The sequence below is a fragment of the Lynx canadensis genome, chromosome E2 (assembly GCF_007474595.2).
Source record: "Lynx canadensis isolate LIC74 chromosome E2, mLynCan4.pri.v2, whole genome shotgun sequence".
Classification (NCBI taxonomy): domain Eukaryota; kingdom Metazoa; phylum Chordata; class Mammalia; order Carnivora; family Felidae; genus Lynx; species Lynx canadensis.
Genome location: NC_044317.1, coordinates 29,489,329 through 29,509,262, shown reverse-complemented (window position 1 = coordinate 29,509,262; position 19,934 = coordinate 29,489,329).

Here is a 19,934-nt window from a genome sequence, read left to right as displayed (position 1 = left end):
GCCACCATAGTTCTTGACCTCTGATAAGTATTCTATAATCTTTTAAGGGAGATTACTGAATGAAAGAAAACAATTATAGAGGAGAGATAAAATATAAGACAGTTATATACATATAAGGGAGTTAACAGACTATAATTTGCATTATGTGCCACAGATAATTCTATTTGCTGTTGTCAACACTGGGGGATATGAAGAAGGGGCTTTAAGGATTGGCAGGACTTGGATCATACACCCTAAAGAAGAGGATGGATGAAAAAGGAGGAGGTTGGCCCGATGCAAGGGGAAAATGTGTGCTGGGAGGGGGAGCTAAACTGGCTGGGGAAAATAAAGGCATCTCATGGGGGACCTTGAATATCAGGGGAAAATCTGCATCCTATCCCATAGGCAAAGGAATAAAGGCAGGTACAAAGCATGTGCCATTTTTTTCTTTTTCTAAGTGTTTTAATAGAACACGAGACATCTGGGTGGCTCAGTCAGCTGAGCATCCAACTCTTGGTTTCAGCTCAGGTCATGATCTCACGGTTCGTGGGTTCAAGCCCCGCGTTGGGCTCTGTGCTGACCGTGCAGAGCCTGCTTGGGATTCTCTCTCCCTCTCTGCCCCTCCACTGCTCATACTCTCTCTCTCTCTCAAAATAAATAAACTTAAAAAAAATATATAGACCATGTCAGATAATGTTTGTCCTCCCACCCTGGCTCTTCCTGATTGTAATCATTACTTCTCTCTCCCAAGAAAAATCTACTCTGTCATGATTTGGTGGGTAACAGTCCAGTTTCCATGTTTACATTTTTCTTCTATTGGTGTACAAGTTATGCATTAGATTTCCATCTTTTATTATTATCCTTACCTTAACAGTAACACCTAAATTAAACTCTAGAATTAATCAGTAACACCTCTTTTTGAATAATATGTGCTTTAACTCTGATCTGTTCTCCCATCATCCACGGTTTTATGACTTAGAAATTTATTTCTACCTTAGTTTTAAATATTCATAGAGGAGACTTTCTTCAAGATTTGATTTGATTTTTTTTTAATTTTTTTTAACGTTTATTTATTTTTGAGACAGAGAGAGACAGAGCATGAACAGGGGAGGGTCAGAGAGAGAGGGAGGCACAGAATCTGAAACAGGCTCCAGGCTCTGAGCGGTCAGCACGGAGCCCGACGTGGGGCTCGAACTCACGGACCGCGAGATCATGACCTGAGCCGAAGTCGGACGCTTAACCGACTGAGCCACCCAGGCGCCCCAAGATTTTATTTTATTTTAATTTTTAAGTGGCTTCATGCCCAATGTGGAGCCCGACGCAGGGCTTGAACTCAGGATCCTGAAATAAAGACCCTGAGATCAAGACCCGAGCAGAGATCAAGAGTTGGATGTTTAACTGACTGAGCCACCCAGGCTCTGCCCCTTTAAGATTCATCATGATCTCAAGGTCATGATATCAAGCCCCATGTGGAGACCCACATTGGGCTCTGCATTGAGCATGGAGCCTGCTTAAGATTCTCTCTTTCCCTCTCCCTCTGTCCCTCCCCTGCTCAAGCTCTCCTTCAAAAAAAAAAATTAAAAAATGTTTTTCAATGTTTATTTATTTTGGAGAAGAGAGAGAGAGAGTGCATGAGCAGAGGAGAGGCTGAGAGAGGGGGAGACACAGAATCCGAAGAGGGTCCAGGCTCCGAGCTGTCAGCACAGAGCCCAACGTGGGGCTCGAACCCATGAACTGTGAGATCACGATCTGAGCCAAAGTCAGATGCCTAACCGACTGAGCCACCCAGGCACCCCCAAAACAATTTATTTTTAAGTAATCTCTACACCCAACACAGGGCTTGAATGTACAATCTGGAGCTCAGGAGTCACATGCTCTACTGACTGAGCCAACCAGGAGCCCCATAAAGGAGACATTTTAAACTATGTCACTGAAGGTTTATTTAGCTTTACTAAAACATTTATCACTTTCTTAAATACTGCATTTTACTTCTTTTCCTTTTGTGCCAAAGTAAATCTTCACATACTACTTGACAAAGTATTATTTGCCAAAATAGTCTTTCAATGCCTGAAGCTGACTTTATTTTACTTTCACTCTGGAATGATAGTGCCTCTGTCAGCATTTAAGTGCGTTTTTTTCCCGAGCATCTATCCTTGCATTTATAACACAATAGCTATGTTCTGCCCTGCTTTCGAGAAGTATGCTCTTAGTAGTAGGTAAGGTGTTCTTTTTCTTTCTGTTAGTTTTTGAGGCTGATATTCTGCAGTTCAGCTACTATGTTTTAAAATGGGCTTATTTCTAACTGTACAGCATGGCACCTGGTATACTTTTTAATTTGAAGATTCATGTCTTAGATAATGGAAATTCTTAACTATTATCTTTTTGCCTTTTACTCTATTTTTTTTTTCCATTTGGAGCTCTTAAGAAACATGTAGACCCTTCTTATGTAATCGATTTTCATATTTTCCATCTCTATCTTTTGGTTATATTCTGAGTGATTTCCTCTGATCTGTCTTCCAGTTTGCTTATTCTCCCATCAGCCACATCTACTTATAGGCCTATTAGGTTTTCATCCTAATGACTTTTTTTTCTTTCACTTTTAGAATTTTCCTCCCAAATCTGACCATTTTCAAATAGTTTTATTCTTGGTTTGTGTTAATATTCCTTTTCTCATGTCTTGGAATGTTTTACAATATTCATTTTAAAGCCTTTTCAGGGCCACCTGGGTGGCTCAGTAGGTTAAGTGTCCAGCTCTCACAGTCTGTGAGATCGAGCCCTGTGTCTGGCTCTGTGCTGACAGTGCAGCACCTGCTTGGGATTCTCTCTCTCTCTCTCTCTCTCTCTCTCTCAAAATAAATAAATAAACTAAAAATAAATAAATAAAGTCTTTTCAGATTGTTGTTCTATTCTAGTTCTGGAGATGCAAATTTCCCCATTTGCCCCCTCTCCTGTGGTTGGCTTCCTTCTGTGGTTTCTTGTCTTTTTATTCTCTCTGTAAGCTCTTCCTTATGGAGATAAGAGAGAAAGGGGAGTCTGTGGAAGTTACATGTGCTCTAGAGCATCCCTGTGTGGTGTTTTTACATTTACTAATTGTGGACGAGATTTTAGGAAAAATTCTTAGTTTGAGGTATCTGAGTAATGGTACCAGGCCTTACACCATTTGTGGCACAAATCTCCATTTCTTTTGAGTGATTCCTATTACTCGCATGGCCTTGGAAAATTACAAGCTTCTCTGCTCTTCCCCTTAGACTAGTGGATGATTTCTCTAGTCCTTGACTCAGAGGTTACTAGATAAGCTTCTCAGGACCCCTGGCTTTAGGTAGGCAGCCTGGTTCCTGCCTCTGGCACTCATGGGGCTCCGACCTACACGGTCCCACTCACAGAGCTTCAAACTTCACCTGCTAAGGCCTCTCTGTCCTTTCGATTCACATAGGAGCCTTTTCGTTTTCACCTCCCTCTTATCACTGCAGCGGAGTATCCTGTCTGTGTCCGACGCCTGTGGATTTTCTTTTCTTGGTTTTGAGTTTGCAACTGTGTTAACAATTGGGGAGGGGGGCACATGTTCACCAACAAATTTATGTATGTGTGAGTTTTGTCCTTGTTGTTTGCTTCTTTTATTTATTCATTCGTCCATTTGCTGTTTGCTTCAGCTCAGGTTGGCCCTGTTGAACTGCAGCCATGGAGAGAGGATCTCGATGTAAAGACTCGAGAGCTGGTCTTCAGTATGGGAAGTGAAGGGAACAGCAGTAGGAAAGAGGAAGACAGGAGGAAGTGAGACAAGGAAAGGAAAGTGGCCGAGAAAGGGTGTTATCAAGCCAATTATCATTCTGGCAACCAGAACGTAACCCTCCCGGAGACACTCTGGGTGTTCGATTCTTCTACCCAGAGGGTGAGGAAGCTGGGGTGTTTGTACGAACCACTGTTGTCACCGGTTGAGGAACGCTTCCAACATGTAATCCACCCACATTCCCAGCCTGCCCCGTGCATGGTTTTAGTTATATGTTGATGAGCCGTAAAGGATCCCCAAACTTAGTGGCTTAATAACACATATTTATTATCTCAAATTGTTTGTGAAGCCTGGGGATTTTGAAATGGCCTCGCCGGTTGATTCCGGCTTGGGTTTCCTCTTGAGGTTGCAGTGAAGAAATCAGCCGGACTTGAGTTATCTGAAGACTTGGCTGACGTGAGAGGATCTAAGATAACTCCCTCACACGGCCGGCCAGTCAGTGCTGGCTTTTGGCTGGAGGCCTCAATTCCTCTCCACACAGACCTTTCCACTGGATGACTCAAGGGCCCTCACGACAAAGCGCGCAGCTTAACCCCAAAGTGAGTGATCAAAGACAGAGCATGGCCACAGTGCCTTTTATGGCCTAGTTTAAAAAATCACATTGTCATTTCCACCACATTCCATCTGATAGAAGCGAGTCAGGTCGTGAAGTCTGGCCCACATTCAAGAGGAGACGAGGGAGGAGTGTGAAAGAATCTGCGAACATATTTTTCAGCCATCACAGCCGGCAAAGCGGGCTTTGGCAGCCAGAGCCAGCCCTCAGGCAAAGCAATGCAGGTGCTTCTGGAAGTCAGGCAGGCTGAAACCGGTTAAGAGCAGAGGGAAATGGGTTGGGCACCAAGAGCGCCCTCTACAGGAAGAAGTAAAGATGAGACCAAACTATTTTCACGGCATGAGGAAATTGACATGGTTGGTTGATGGGAAGTCAGAAAGTGACATTGCAAAGGGCACGGAGTCGGAGAGCCGTGAAGATTTGGAACATTTTAAGGACCAGGCTGCTGCAACCACTGAAGAAGGAAAAAGTTTTTTGCCGACTAGATTCTGATTCCCCAGTGACTGTAGGATGTATCCCAGTTTCAAGAGACACGAATATGAAAAAAAAAAAAAAAAAAAAAAAAGACATCTTAGCGTCAACAAATACAGTAGTTGCACAAAGAGTTTCAGAGCTTTTCAGATACAATTGTTGCAAAAAGAAACACCGCTAACTTTTACCTTCCATTTTATAGAGATACCATCAAATACGTAGCACAGTCAGGAGTGTGCTATAGAGTTGTAGGTTTGGGTCCTTACGGGGCCAAATCTCAAAATTGGAACAAGTCACATTCTAATCTGTCGGAGCCTCAACCTTCACATCTGCAAAATGGGGATGACGTGCTGCTTTGACTCTCTTACAGATAAATTAATAATGAATTCAAAGTCATTTTAAAATTAAATGGGGGGGGCAGTGGTGCCCCTGGGTGGCTCAGTCAGTTAAGGGTCCAACTCTTGATTTTTGGCTCAGGGCATGATCTCGCCGTGCGCGAGTGCGAGCCCCAGGATGGGTTCCGCACTGACAGTGCGGAGCCTGCGGGGGATCCTCTCTCCCTCCCTCTCTCTCTCTCTCCGCCCCTCCCCACCTTCTCTCTCAACGTACACAAGCGAACTTCAAAATAAAATCATACTAAATGAAAATGTCGTCAAGGTGCGAGGTGCGGATGCGTGTGGCGAACACACGGAAGCATCCAGAAGACACCCGGGTAGCACGAGAGAGAAGGAACACTTTTCTCTTTGGCAGCTCAAGAAACAAGAAGTTGCTAACTCCTTATCCTGATGGTCAAACCGGAATGATCCCCTCATCTTATTTATTTATTTATTTTAATTTTTTTTTTTTAACGTTTATTTATTTTTGAGACAGAGAGAGACAGAGCATGAACGGCGGAGGGTCAGAGAGAGAGGGAGACACAGAATCGGAAACAGGCTCCTGTCTCCGAGCTGTCCGCACAGAGCCCGACGTGGGGCTCGAACTCACGGACCGCGAGGTCATGACCTGAGCCGAAGTCGGCCGCTCAACCGACTGAGCCACCCAGGCGCCCCGATGCCCGCATTTTAAAAGAACCGTCCTGGGCTGGAGACAAAATGAGAAAAAGTGAGAGGTGGCGGTCACCAACGGGGGTGTCGTCCTCCCCAAGCAGTGCCCGCGCGTAAATGAACCGAAGAAATCAAAAGCCCGGCGGGTCGGGTGCCGGCTGGGGTAATAAACCCAGGCTTGGGAGAGCCGTGGAGCTCACCGGTGGGAGCCAGAAAACCTGGTTATTGTTCACACATGGCCACCTCCTGACGGCGGCCAGAGCCAACCCAGAGACGGAGCTTGGGGCTTTCGGCCAGAAAGACCCAGGCTTCCGCTTGGGGAGCAGAACCTTCCCCGTGCAAAGAAATGACACACACCTGAGCAGGTCTGATATATATTCCTTTCTGCAGAGGGCAGTGGAATACATTCCTGGGCCATTCATCATGTTGCTAAAATTAGATCCTGCTTAGAAGGAATGATATATTACTGATTACATAATAAAGATAGCTATATTTCTCATGAGAAACAGAAGGGAGAGAGATATTTAGGCGGAGGGCAAATATATCCTTGATATGAAAAATGGATTCATTAAGTATTTAATCTTTATACCATTCTTGTGAAATAAATGCACACATACATCACACGTGTTTTAAAGTGACTTGATAATTAATATTGTTACACTTGAGAAAACTCCTGGCTCTCCGTCGAGAAAGTCGCGTCAGGAGTCAGAGAATACAGGCCCAGGCCGGCCCTCCACCGACGTCTGAAGGAAGCAGCTTGGCCGCCCGTTAAAAGCCAAGTGAACCCCTCCGTGTGCCCGGGGCGGGGGGTGGGGGGGTGACTTGTGGATTTGTGTCGCGATTTCATCGTATTTTTTTTTTTTTTTTTTTGGTGAGGCCCAGGGGGGGGCGTCACAGGGGTCTTCCTGAAGCAGACGGCTCAGGGCCGCAGACACGGCAGCTGAGTCAGCCTTCATTTTCCCCTTTCCACAAATAAACCCGTCCCTTCTCTGTCTCGTGCCATTGCCCTCCTCCTCGATCCCGGGAACAAAGGGCAGCCCTCACGTTTCTTGAAACCTGTAGCCGCGGAGAAGGCCTTTGCAGATACCCGGGTGGTGATACGCCAACTTCAAACAAACATGAGTGTGTTTGATTGGAGTTTAAACAAACACACGGATTTGTAGCACCTCAGGTGTCAAAGATCAGTAAAAACAAATCTGGGTGGAATGAAAGAGGAACATAATTCTAAGAATAATAGCTTTGAACAAGGAGATGGACCTCACTGACAGTTATCTCAGAGGGATGACGGTTAGGAGAGAAACTCCGAACAGGGTGGAAGGGGCTAGAGGCTCGCTACTTGGATGTGTATGCTTGGGGACGCGAACACAGATTTGGAAGTCAGGCGGGCTTGGGTTCTGGTCCCCGCTCTGACGTCCACCAGCGGTAGGCTTTTCAGGCAAGCGGCCGAGCCTGTTTTGAACTCTCCTCCATCCGTGACGCAAAACTAAAACTCCTCGGGCCGCACCGTTCTAAAGGTTGGCCGCACGCACGGCATCCGGCCTGGTGCAGCGAAGACCTCGACGTGGGCTCACTTTCGGGCTCCGTCTCCTGGCCTCCACCCACTTGGACGAGCACAGAAAGGTGAGGCCGGAAACCCGTGCCCCCTCTCCGTGAGGAAAACACTGCTTTTTCTACTTTACCAGGCCAGGGGTAAACGTTAAAGTTCTAGAGCACTTACAAGGGCACCTTCCCCGGGGAAAGTCGTCAAAGTAGTCAGGATAAGCCAGGATCTGCTGCAACCAACATCCCCCCCACCCCAACCCCCAATGTTCTGTGGCCTCACACAGTGAAAGTTCACATCTCTTTCATGCTGTCTGTCCAGTGGGGGTCAGCAGGTGGCTGAGCTCTCTGTAGTCGCTCAGCACCCATCTTTTTTTTTTTTTTTTTTTAATTTTTTTTTTCAACGTTTATTTTTATTTTTGGGACAGAGAGAGACAGAGCATGAACGGGGGAGGGGCAGAGAGAGAGGGAGACACAGAATCAGAAACAGGCTCCAGGCTCTGAGCCATCAGCCCAGAGCCTGACGCGGGGCTCGAACTCACGGACCGCGAGATCGTGACCTGGCTGAAGTCGGATGCTTAACCGACTGCGCCACCCAGGCGCCCCTCAGCACCCATCTTTTGATGAGACCATCTCGACACGAGGCTGATGGTTCGTCGTCAGCAATGAAATAGAGCAGTGGCTCCTAATTGCTTCTGCAAGGAAGCGACGCACGACGCTTCGTCTCGCGTTCCGAGGGGTCGGGGAAGTGCAATCCGCCCGGATGCCTGGAGGGGAGGAAATTCAGAAAGCTGTGGCCCGTGCGCCGGAAGCAAAGGGTTGAACTCGGGGCTCTTGGCACAACTGGGTCTTACGCAGCCCTCGGTAACCCCAGCTGTGGCTGTGGGAGCCCTGGCTCTCATGCTTCCCTGGGAGAAGGCCGTTTTGCAGCGTGGACCTACTCGTCCCGGGCCGGATCTGACCCAAGCCCATTCTCTCCTCCGGTTGGTGTCTGTGAGCGGCACGCTGAGGTTTCCGGGTGATCTGTCTGAACAGTTCCCACACCTCTCTCAAGCCACGTTGAGTCGCCGTGCTTTGGACGCTTCGAGGCAATGTGATCACCAGTTATATTGTCACACCGGATTGCCATCCGGGATCAAAGTAAATCCGCTGCGTTGCTGACGTTCGTGCAATGCTTGGATGTTCGCTTCCTTCCAGAAATGCTCCATCAGTATCTCCTCTGTTGGCTTCCCCCCCACCCACCCACCCCCGTGGTTGGCTGATTGCATTCATGGTCCCCGTTCTTCACACGTCCCTTTGCTGCGTGACCTTGTGGAGGAAGCCAAGACATTTCTCCATGAATTCAAAGGTCTTGTTCAGGGGCCCATGTTCAAGGAAACTGACCTGCCAAGGGAGATGTGGCAGCAGCCGGGGGTATCAGACTCCACTATGGTTCCGGTGGTTCAACCCGGTGGACGCAGGATCCCAGCGGGCGGCTTAGGACCCAGGGAACTGGCCCTGACTGCATGAGGAGGTGGGGGCAGCGAAGCCAACAGTGGTCGGGCACAGAGAATCAGGCTGAGGCTTGGGCTGAGGGACCCGGAGGACAGCTGAAGAACAATCGAGAAACGGAAGGCGAGGACCCAGGGAGGGTGTGGCCACAGCACCGGCGGGCTCCTTGGACGCGGTGTTGAAGATGGCGGGACTGGTGCCAGAAACCATGGACAGGTGGACGCGGGGATCCTGAGCTGGGTGAGAATCGGGCACGCGTACCCGGCGGCCCCGGCTGACAACTGTTTGTGGTTCACTTTCCGCAGGAGCAGATACGAGCAGCCTGCTGACCCAGTGCTTCTCATCCCCTTGCTGCAAATCGGGAAAAAATACTGGTGCCTGAGCTCCACCCCCCCCCCCCCAGATCTGAGTTTTATTGGTCCTGGTTGGTCGGATATATATATATAACATTATTAATAATGTGCAGCCTGAGCTGAGAACCACTTAAACAGTCTGTCTGTCCCCCAGCCCCCCTCAGCAGCACAGGTCTCTGCCCTGGCCTCTCTTTTCTTTTTTAAAGTTTATTTATTTATTTTGTGGTGGGGGAGCACAAGTCAGGGAGAGTTAGAGAGAGAGGAGAGAGAGGATCCGATACAGGGGCTCGAACCCACAAACCATGAGATCATGACCTGAGCTGAAATCAAGAGTCAGACGTTTAACCAACTGAGCCAGCCAGGCGCCCCTGCCCTGGTCTTTCTTTATAAATTTCTTCTTCCCTTTTTTTTTTTTTTTTAATGTTTATTTATTTTTGAGAGAAAGACAGAGCACGAGCTGGGGAGGGGCAGAGACAGAGGGAGACACAGAATCCCAAGCAGGCTCCAGGCTCCGAGCTGTCAGCACAGAGCCCGACCATGGGGCTTGAACCCGCAAACAGCGAGATCATGACCTGAGCCGAAGTCGGACGCTCAACCAACTGAACCACCCAGGCGCCCCCCTCCCTGGTCTTTCTAACTAAACTGTGGTGAAGCAATCCTGCCTACAGGTTTTAAAGAAAAAAAAAATTAATATTCACACACAAGTATACAGGGATGAGAAAATCTCTCTTTTTTTTTTTTTTTGAGAATAACTTTTAACCCACCGATTATACATACACGTTATTTCGAACCTGTAAGTTGACCCAATATAGGCTTTTGCCCCAGCCACATATTTGCAGGCCATCCTCAGTAACGATCTGAGTCCTCCAAAAGAGGGGGAACACATTATAAGCCTTCAGAGTATGTGACACTAAAGAGATTCCTTAAGGGACTGGTTTTAAAGCTGGTCGTAACAATCGAGAAAAGATGAAATATTAGCTCATCAGCATAGTTTTAAAATCTATTCTCACCAAACCCTGGAACTCTAGGGTTCTTTTTTTTTTTTTTTTTTTAATTTTTTTAATGTTTATTTTTGAGAGAGAGAGAGCATGAGCAGGGGGAGGGGCGGAGAGAGAGGGAGACACAGAATCTGAACCAGGCTCCAGGCTCCGAGCTGTCAGCACAGAGCCCAACGCGGGGCTCGAACTCACGAACCGTGAGATCCTGACCTGAGCCCAAGTCGGACGCTCAAGCGACTGAGCCACCCAGGCGCCCCTGGAATTCTAGGGTTCTTAACACAGAGTACTATGTGCTATAGAGCAAATGAAAGAGATACACCTCAGACAGGGAGTTCTTTGAGATCTGGGCTTGGGACCGGCTTGGAGAGAGCGCCCCTTGATTTCGGGCTTGAAGAAACTGAAGGCGGCAGTTATCTGACCATGGGGGTGGGGGAGGGGAGGGGAGAGTTCCAGGCGGAAGGGACTGAAAGAAGGGTGTAGCGTGACCACTCCGGGCGATGCACACTGGAGACATTTCCTCATCCAACGTGGCGAGATCCCTGACCACCTGAGGGGGGGACAGTGAATACCACAAAACAGATGAGGAGTAGGAGTTCAATCTATTTTTAAAGCACCATGAACAAGCTCAGCTGGGGTTACAGGCACAATTCTGGGGTAGGATGCTGTTTTGCATAACATTTATTAAAAAAACAAAAACAAAAACAAAAAAACAAAAAAAACGGAGAAAGGCACGGCCCTAGTCAGTTTTCCCTGTGAGTGATACAAAATAATCTTTTATTAATCTTATTTAAAGTTTGTTACCGTTGTACATGATCTCAGTAGACCAAGTGGAGAACACATTATACAAATCAAAGGAATAAATGAATATGAAAGAAAAGACAATTATATGCCCCGATAAAAAGTTCTGCCCATTCCGTTACACTCTAAAGCGTTTTGTAAATGTAAATATGGTACATAAATATTAAATAAATATATTAATATAACCTTCCTCTGGGTTTTTTAAAATAAGAATCTCCGTGGGCACAGTGTTATAATTTCATATTTAAAAGTTCTCTCAGGCCTCTGTTTTCCAGCCTCTAGCGGTTCCCCCTGGGGAAGCCATTATCTCAGCAGAGACCACGAGGGTGAGGGCTGAGAGCGTCCGGTTGGGAGCGCAGGGAGCTAGATGCGAGTCTCGACTGTTCCATTTCATAGCAGGTGCCCTTGGACAAAGTAGGTCCTAAGCCCTCGCGTCGAAATGTGCCAAGTGTTACCATTTCTTCCCGATTATCACGATGGAATAATTACCAGCTTGTGGTTGGAGTACAATGAGTTCATTCAGAGAATCAGGCAGAAGAAGGAAGGCACGGTGGCACGGTGAATCAGGTGGCACGGTGTGGTCTCATCAGAGGGCAGGGACGTGTGCAAGGATCACAGAAGACAGGCTCAGGGTGGACTGTGCCACGGTGGCTGGCCTCACACCGGAAGGCTTGGCGCGGTCATCGTGGCTCTTCATGGCTTTCTCAGCCAACCCTCTCTTACGAACCCAGAAGGGAGACGATCAGCCTGTTCCCAGCCAGTTGTATGCACAGCCTAGCCAGTTTGGCTTCCAGGTCTTCATTAAGGAATTTGACCACGACCTTAAGAATGGTTTCTGGAGAGAATGCGTGTCACCTGGAAACCCAGAAGATGCCACCAATCCACGTAAATGGGAAACCAGCTGGACAGAGACGATTTACTTTGGAGAACTGTAAAGATTCACGTTATTCGTGAGGGCGAAAGACATTCCACTTTAGGCATATTTCCTGTGCTGCTCTAGGGGTATCGGCACATCTTCCCTCTTTTCCATTCAAAACAAAGACGGTTAGCGAGTCAGTTCGAAACAATAGGATCTGCGGCACCTGGGTGGCTCCATTGCTAACGCGTCTGACTCTTGATTTCGGCTCAGGTCATGATCTCGCGCTTCCTGAGATCGAGCCCCACGTCAGGCTCTGTGTTGCAGGCACAGAGCCTACTTGGGATTCTCTCTCTCCCTTTCCCTTTGCCTCTCTCTCTCTCAAGAAAGAAAGAAAGAAAGAGTAGGATTTATTCTAGGTAACAACTTGGAATATAAATTGAGGATGAAAAGGATACCACGATAAGGAATCATCCACAAAGACCTCCTCTGCCGGTGAGGTTACACCTTCTGGAGTTTCACCGTTCTCTGTCCTGAGGTTCATTCTGCTTAGCGGACCTCCCATGGAGCAACTGGTTAAAATAACCACAGTCTCACGCTTCCTGCTTTACCCAAAGGAGGGGGATGTTTCCTTGCTGACGTCATCAAAGATGACAAAACAAAACAAAACTTCGTTCCGTGTTGGATCAAAAAGAAAACGAGGTTTAAAACTCAGGCTGCTGCTACCCCTTACCAGACACGTTTATAAACTCAAGTCCTTAAGGGCGTTTGCGAGCACACTTCATAATCGACGTAGATGAATTCTCTAGAACGAAGAGCCTGCTGGATTTTCATGGGAAAAAAGTAACAAACCCAGAGGGAGGACATGGGTTCAAGTCCGAGGTCAGTCACTGAGCCACCGACGGCCTTGGGCCTGGTCGCTTCACTTCTCAGGACGGATGTACTCACCTATAAAATGGGAGCGGTGATATTCAGTTCGGGCTCCTCGAAGCGTTGTGGTGGAAATTACAACAGATGGGGTGTGCGGAGGGCTGTGAAAACGGTAAGAACTTCTGTGCAAATGGTATTGTTATTGCCAGTTTCTAAGAATTATTGAACACCATATCCTCAGACCGCATCAGCAAGCTGACACCTGACAAATGAGAACTCATTACTGTGTCATATCCCATTGTCTGTGGCTGTTTTCATCCTCAGAGGATAGGGTGGGCCCATGGTGCCCTGTCGGCATAAATCCTTGGTAGAACATTTCTCTAAACGCGGAAAGGTTTCTAGTTCCCATCCCGTCCCGTATCTTCCCACATACCCCTAGAGCCAGCCAAGGGCCACTCAAAACACCTAAAGCAAGAAAAGAGACACACAGGAAGGATGTAGGCACCTCTGTTTCAGGTCTCTCCATTTTGTCAGGATTCTCTAGAGACCCAAAAGGCCACTGCCTCAACTCCCGAAATCTCCGTGTCACAATCCCTGATTTACCATTTGTCGAGCACTTATGGGAGGGGGTCGTGGCACAAGCTCTCGGTGGGGAGTGTCTTACTGAACCGGCTACAACGCACACGAATACCGTTACTGCTCCAAATCCAAACCTTGGGAGACGAAGTCTTGCAGAATGTGGACAGCTTTCCTGGGGTTCCCTAGCTACCAGATCCCCGGGCTGCACGGCTCCAAAGTGCATGGTCCGGCCATCGTGTTGTCAAGCTTTTCCTGAAAAACGTGTTCTATTGTCACCGTCGGTTTTCTCTGGAACTCTACGTGGCACGTGGACCTCCTCCAGCATCAAAGCAGATGATGTCAAGTGATTCGGTTTTTCATCCAACAAATATTTATGGAGTGCCTGCTGTCTGCCGGGTACAGCACGGGAGAGAGGGGCCACGACTGTGAATAAATGCAGCCTCTCGGTCCCATAGAACTTCCCTTCTCCCTGAGACATGCTGGTGCACCTTGCATTAGGAAATCTCTTCCGATCAGAATACAAACTCAAGAGGACTACTGTTTATAAGAAGGTTTATAAATTCCCTTAAGTTCATTCATTCAATCAGTGAAACAATAAACCCTAGTCAGGGGCCTCTTAAGAGTCAGATAGGGCGCTAGCCAATCTAAACACAACCTTGTATCAATTACATCCTTTATTTACTCACAGTTATTCCAGAAATGTGAAGGAACACCACTGATACATGTCCATTCTCAGTTAACCACCTCGATGGGGGAAGGAAGAGAGTTGGAATAAAAAGTGCACATGGATGCTTACACCTGTGTGTGTGTGTGTGTGTGTGTGTGTGTGTGTATCTTCCAGGTTTTATATACCTGGACCAAGAATTTGAGACTCTTTCCACTTGAAGCTTTTATAAAGAACTTTCGAGTTTGTCATCAATCCTCTTATTTCGTTCTTGGGAAGAAGTATTTGCAAACGGTACGACGCCTAAGGGGAAAGAGGTAAAAAACAAAAAGTGAAAAGGCGCATGAATAAGTCAGAAGCTGAGCAAACTTGTGAATAATCAGCATTGTTTTTATTGTCCTTTCATGGTTTCAGAGCATCCACATCAAATCAATCTTACTTTTCTTTCTTTTTTTTTTTTTCTGAATGGTGATACCATTCTGGACTTCTCATAAGGCTTATTTTCATATTTTGGGGAGCCTTTTCTTTGGAGACATGTAAACTTCCTGAAGGAAAAACCCCTGCTATGTTCTTTGTACCCTCACGGCAAACAAAACGATTGGGGGCACATAAGAGGCACTGAATTCGTACTTGCTGATTCATGGATTAAGATTCTTAGAGACTTAACAGTGGTACACGAAGAATCCCAGAGACCAAAAGCAAAGATAGTACCTAAAAGGGTTTCTCTTCCCATCCGCTAAAGGCGCTCAGCGTAGAGTGGTTAAGAAACCAAGTTCTGCCATTTTGTATTTCTTCATCTTTGGATGAATGCCTTCATCTAGTTGTACCTCAGTCTGTCCGCAACCATAAGACTGAGTATAACAAGATTGTCTACATCGTAACGTCGCTTTGAGGAGTAAATCAGTTAATTCAAGAGCAACGTTTACAACAAAGGCACACAGAATGGTTGAGAGATGTTAGCCACTGTTATTGGCGATTCTTTTCCCTTGTTTCTGAGAAGGCAAAAATCTTTCCAAATGAGAAAACAAGATATAATGCGTTAGTTCATTCCAACGACAGTACAAACTTTAGTCTTTATCACCGCGTAAGCGTAATTTAAACAATGAAATCCCAAGTCAACTTCTGGGTAAAGATGGAACGCTGGGCACACCTGCATCTATTTTCATTCCCCTCCTAACATGGCAGGAAACAATCTTTTAAAGGGATAAACCCGCAGGGATTTGGAGAAGGAGCGAGGAGACTAGAGCAACAGAGTTTCTTTAGTCAGCCTCACGCATATGGAAACTAGATTCCTAACAGCTCTGGCATTGATTTGCAGAACGGTGGGGAAGGATGGAGTGGGGGGGGGGGGGACACAGCAGAGCATCCAAGAGAGGTGTACAGATAAAAGATCTAACTATGGGCGGTTAGCCTGCCACGAAGAAATGATAAGGAAAGATAATAGGCAAGACTTCTTCTAAAATGAATGACAGATATCAAACGACCCTTCCAAGATACTCAAAGAACACCACGCAGAATAAATGCTCCCCTTCCACAAGAGCCCCCAGAACCCGGGGCGCCTGGGTGGCTCAGTCAGTTAAGTGTCTGACTTCTGCACAGGTCATGATCCTGCAGTTTGTGAGTTCGAGCCCCGCGTCCGGCTCTGGGCTGACAGTGCGGAGCCTGCTGGGGATTGTTTCTCTCCATCTCTCTCTCTCTCTGCCCCTGTTTCTCTGTCTCGCTCTCTCAAAATAAATAAATGTAAAGAAAAAAAAAGAAATGAGGTTGTTTGGGGGCATGTGGGTGGCTTAGTCAGTTAAGTGTCTGACTCTTGGTTTCAGCTCAGGCCATGATCTCATGGTTTGTGAGTTCGAGGCCTGACAGCACAGAGCCTGCTTAGAATTCTCTCTCCCTCTCTCTCTCTCTCTGTCCCTCCCCTACTGTGCTCTCTCTCTCTCTCTCTCAAAAATAAATAAATAAACATAAAAAAAAAAAACCCAATACCATAAGCATGTTATGTGGAAACTGCTGAAAACCAGAGACAAAGGGAAAATTATGAAGACAGGCAGGGCAAAAAGACACATTCCATAGAGCAGAATAAAAATGAAAGCTAAGACTTGTCACAGGCTTCTTTTCAGAAACTACGCAACCCAGGAGGTAACAGACGATGTCTCTGTAACTGAACAGCAACGGAAGTCCGTCAGATCAGAATCTTATACCCAGCAAAGATGTCTTTCGAAAAGAAAAGGAGAATTAAAGGGCTTTGCGAACCCAAACCGATACCAAATCGGAGTGAATCCATTGCCTGCAGACCCACACGGTAAGTAATGTGAAAGAAGGTTCTCCAGGCAGAAGGAGTGCAACAGCAGACAGAAACTGGAATCTACACAAGGAAATTGAGAACCAAATAACTACGGGTAAATAGAAGTTCGACATCTGTTTTTTAGTGTTTTGAATTGCTCTGAAAGCTAACTATCAAAAGCAAAAATAGTAGTATTGTGTTCTTTTTTTTTTAATTTTTTTTTCGACGTTTATTTATTTTTGGGACAGAGAGAGACAGAGCATGAACGGGGGAGGGGCAGAGAGAGAGGGAGACACAGAATCGGAAACAGGCTCCAGGCTCTGAGCCATCAGCCCAGAGCCTGATGCGGGGCTCGAACTCACGGACCGCGAGATCGTGACCTGGCTAAAGTCGGATGCTTAACTGACTGTGCCACCCAGGCGCCCCAGTAGTATTGTGTTCTTACAGCCTATCTAGGAGTAAATATGTGGCAACAATAGAATAAGAATGTGAGCAAGAGATTGGGGGATGTACCGGTGTCCTTGGACTAGTCATAAAACAGAATATTAGTTGAAAGGAGACTTTAATTACCTAAGGCGTATATGGTAAACTCTAAGGTAACTACTAAATTTTTTTCAGAAGAGGTGTCCCAGAGCGCCTGCGTGGCTCGGGAGATTAAGTGTCTGACTTTTGGTTTTGGCTCAGGTCACGATCTCACGGTTCGTGGGATGGAACCTTGCGTGGGGCTCGGCACAAAGCCTGCTTGGGATTTTCTCTCTCTCTCTCTCTCTCTCTCTCTCTCTCTCTCCCCTCCCCCCCCCCCCTTGCTCCCTCTTTCTCAACATAAATAAACAAAAGAGTCTCTTAAAAAAAAAAAAAAAGAAGTGCCCATGATAACCCAAACCCAATGGTGGGTATAACGTTGGATCATAAACAATGCTCAATTAACCAAAAAGGAGGCAAACAGAAAGGAAAAAGGAAACAAAAAGCAAAGGGAACAGACAGAAAACACCTGGGTGCGTGATAGGTTTTAATTCAAGCACCTCAATGGTCACATTAAATGTAAACCACACTAATTAAAATGCAGACTGTTCGATTAGATAAAAACCAAGACCTCGCTCTATGCAACCTGTAGAAGACCAGCTTAAATATAAAGACACAGGTAAAATGAAAAGGATAAGGATGAAAAAAAAAAAAAAACATACCGTGTAGACACCGCTCAAAAAACAAAAAACAAAAACAAAAATCTGAACTAGCTTTACTATTGTTATCAAATTTGGCTTCAGACAAGAAATATTACCAGTAATAAAGGGGCTTATTTTAGAAGGAAAAGGGTGTCACTTCTCCAAAAAGTGAAAAGCATTGACGATTTTATGCCTATAAATTCTAGGCTTAGTGCAAGTGGTTAAATTCCTTGAAAAGCACCTCTTACCAAAAATTAGCACAGGAAGAAATGGAAAAACTCAAAAAGCTTTAAAGCTATTCTCAAATTGGATTCATAATGAAAAACCTCTCAGTGAGGAAAACCCCAAGCCCAGAAATTCTATCAAAGTTTTAGGGGAAAAAAACAATACCAGTTTTATACCAAAGTCTCGGGGAAAATAGAGGGAAATGCCTTCTAAGCTCTGTTATGGGGCCAGCATAACCCTGCTCCCGAAACCTGACAAAGACATTACAAGAAAAGAAAGTCTAGACCAACATGATGCAGGAATAAATATATATACAGAGTCCTCAATAAAATGTTTAAAAATCAAATTCAGGGGCGCCTGGGTGGCGCAGTCGGTTAAGCGTCCGACTTCAGCTCAGGTCACGATCTCGCGGTCCGTGAGTTCGAGCCCCACGTCGGGCTCTGGGCTGATGGCTCAGAGCCTAGAGCCTGTTTCCGATTCTGTGTCTCCCTCTCTCTCTGCCCCTCGTCCGTTCATGCTCTGTCTCTCTCTGTCCCAAAAATAAATAAACGTTGAAAAAAAATTTTAAAAAAATTTTAAAAATCATATTCAGCATTAGATGAAGAGGATAGATGTTATTCGTGAGTGGAACTTAGGCCAGGATTGCAAGGTTGCCTTCCTGTGGTTTTTAAAAAAATTTTTACATTGTTGTATTTACAGTACATTATTGTATTACTCTATTACAACCAATCCATAGTTGTAATTCACCACCTTAATAGAATCAAAAAGAAAAAAAAAAAAAGATCCCGATGCAAAACTTTTTGATGAGATTTCACACCCATTCATGAAAAAAACTCAAAACCCTAGGAAAAGAAAGGAATTTCTTCAGCCTGGTAATGGGCATCTACAGAAGAATGACAGTTAATGTCCTACTTAATAGTGAAATGTTGAATGCTTCTTACTTCGGGAACAAGATAGCCACTCTCGCTCCACTTCTATTCAGTAATATACAGAAGGTCCTAGCTAGTACAACAGTGTGAGAAAAATATAAAGGGATACAAACGAAAAAGAAGCAAACTTCACAGCTGGCATGATCGTATACATAAAACATTCTAAGAAACCTACCCCCCGAAACTTCCAGAACTGAAAAATGAATTTAGCAAAGTCATAGGAATCAAGGTCAGTATGTAAAATATAATTCTGTTTCAGTTTTTTACCGGCAAACAAATAGGAAATGAAATCAGAAAGCCATTTATTTATTTTTTTTAATTTTTTTTAACGTTTATTTTTGAGACAGAGAGAGACAGAGCATGAACGGGGGAGGGTCAGAGAGAGGGAGACACAGAATCCGAAAGAGGCTCCAGGCTCCGAGCTGTCAGCACAGAGCCCGACACGGGGCTTGAACTCACGGACCCTGAGATCATGACCTGAGCCGAAGTCGGCCGCTCAACCGACTGAGCCACCCAGGCGCTCCAGAAAGCCATTTATTTACAATTGCGGGAAAAACATGAACTACTCCAAAATAAATTTAAGAAAGTACGTGCAAGATTCATATTGCAAAAACTACTACATCTTGCAGAAATATACTCACTAAAAACAAGCCACATAACATGCTTCGGAACTGGAAGAGTTCAACTAGATCTATACAGTTCGGTGCAATCCCAATCAAAATTTCATGAGCCTTTTAGTGGAAATTAAGAAACAGATTCTACGTGTATATGAAAAAGCAAAAGACGACGAATCGTAAAAATACCCTTAAATAGAAGAACGCATTTAGAAGACTTACACTCCGTGCGTTTAAGACTTACTATAAACCCACAATCATTAAGGCAGTGGGTTATTTGCATAGAGTTAGAGAAGTCATGAAGCAGAATAACGTCTGGAAATAGATCCACGCGAATACGGTCAGTTGATTTTCAACAAAGTTGCACGCATGCACGTGTCCACACGCGCACACACACGCGCACACACGCGCCCACGCACACTGAGGAGAGGAAAGTTTTTGTAACAAATAACACTAGAATAATTGTATATCCATTTAAAAAAAAAAAAGATGAAAAAGGACCTTCACCTCTACCTCACACCATATACCAACTTTAGAGGCTTTAAGGTAATATCTGAAACCGAAAGCCTCGATGTTTTCTGCAAGAAAACATAGGAAAATATCTGTATGACCTTGTGGTCGGCAAAGATTTCCCCGACAGGATACGAAAAGCACTCATTGTGACAAAAAAAAAAAAAAAATCGTAAGTTGGGCATAATCAAAAATTGAAATGCGTGCTTATCAGACGCCACTAGGAAACAA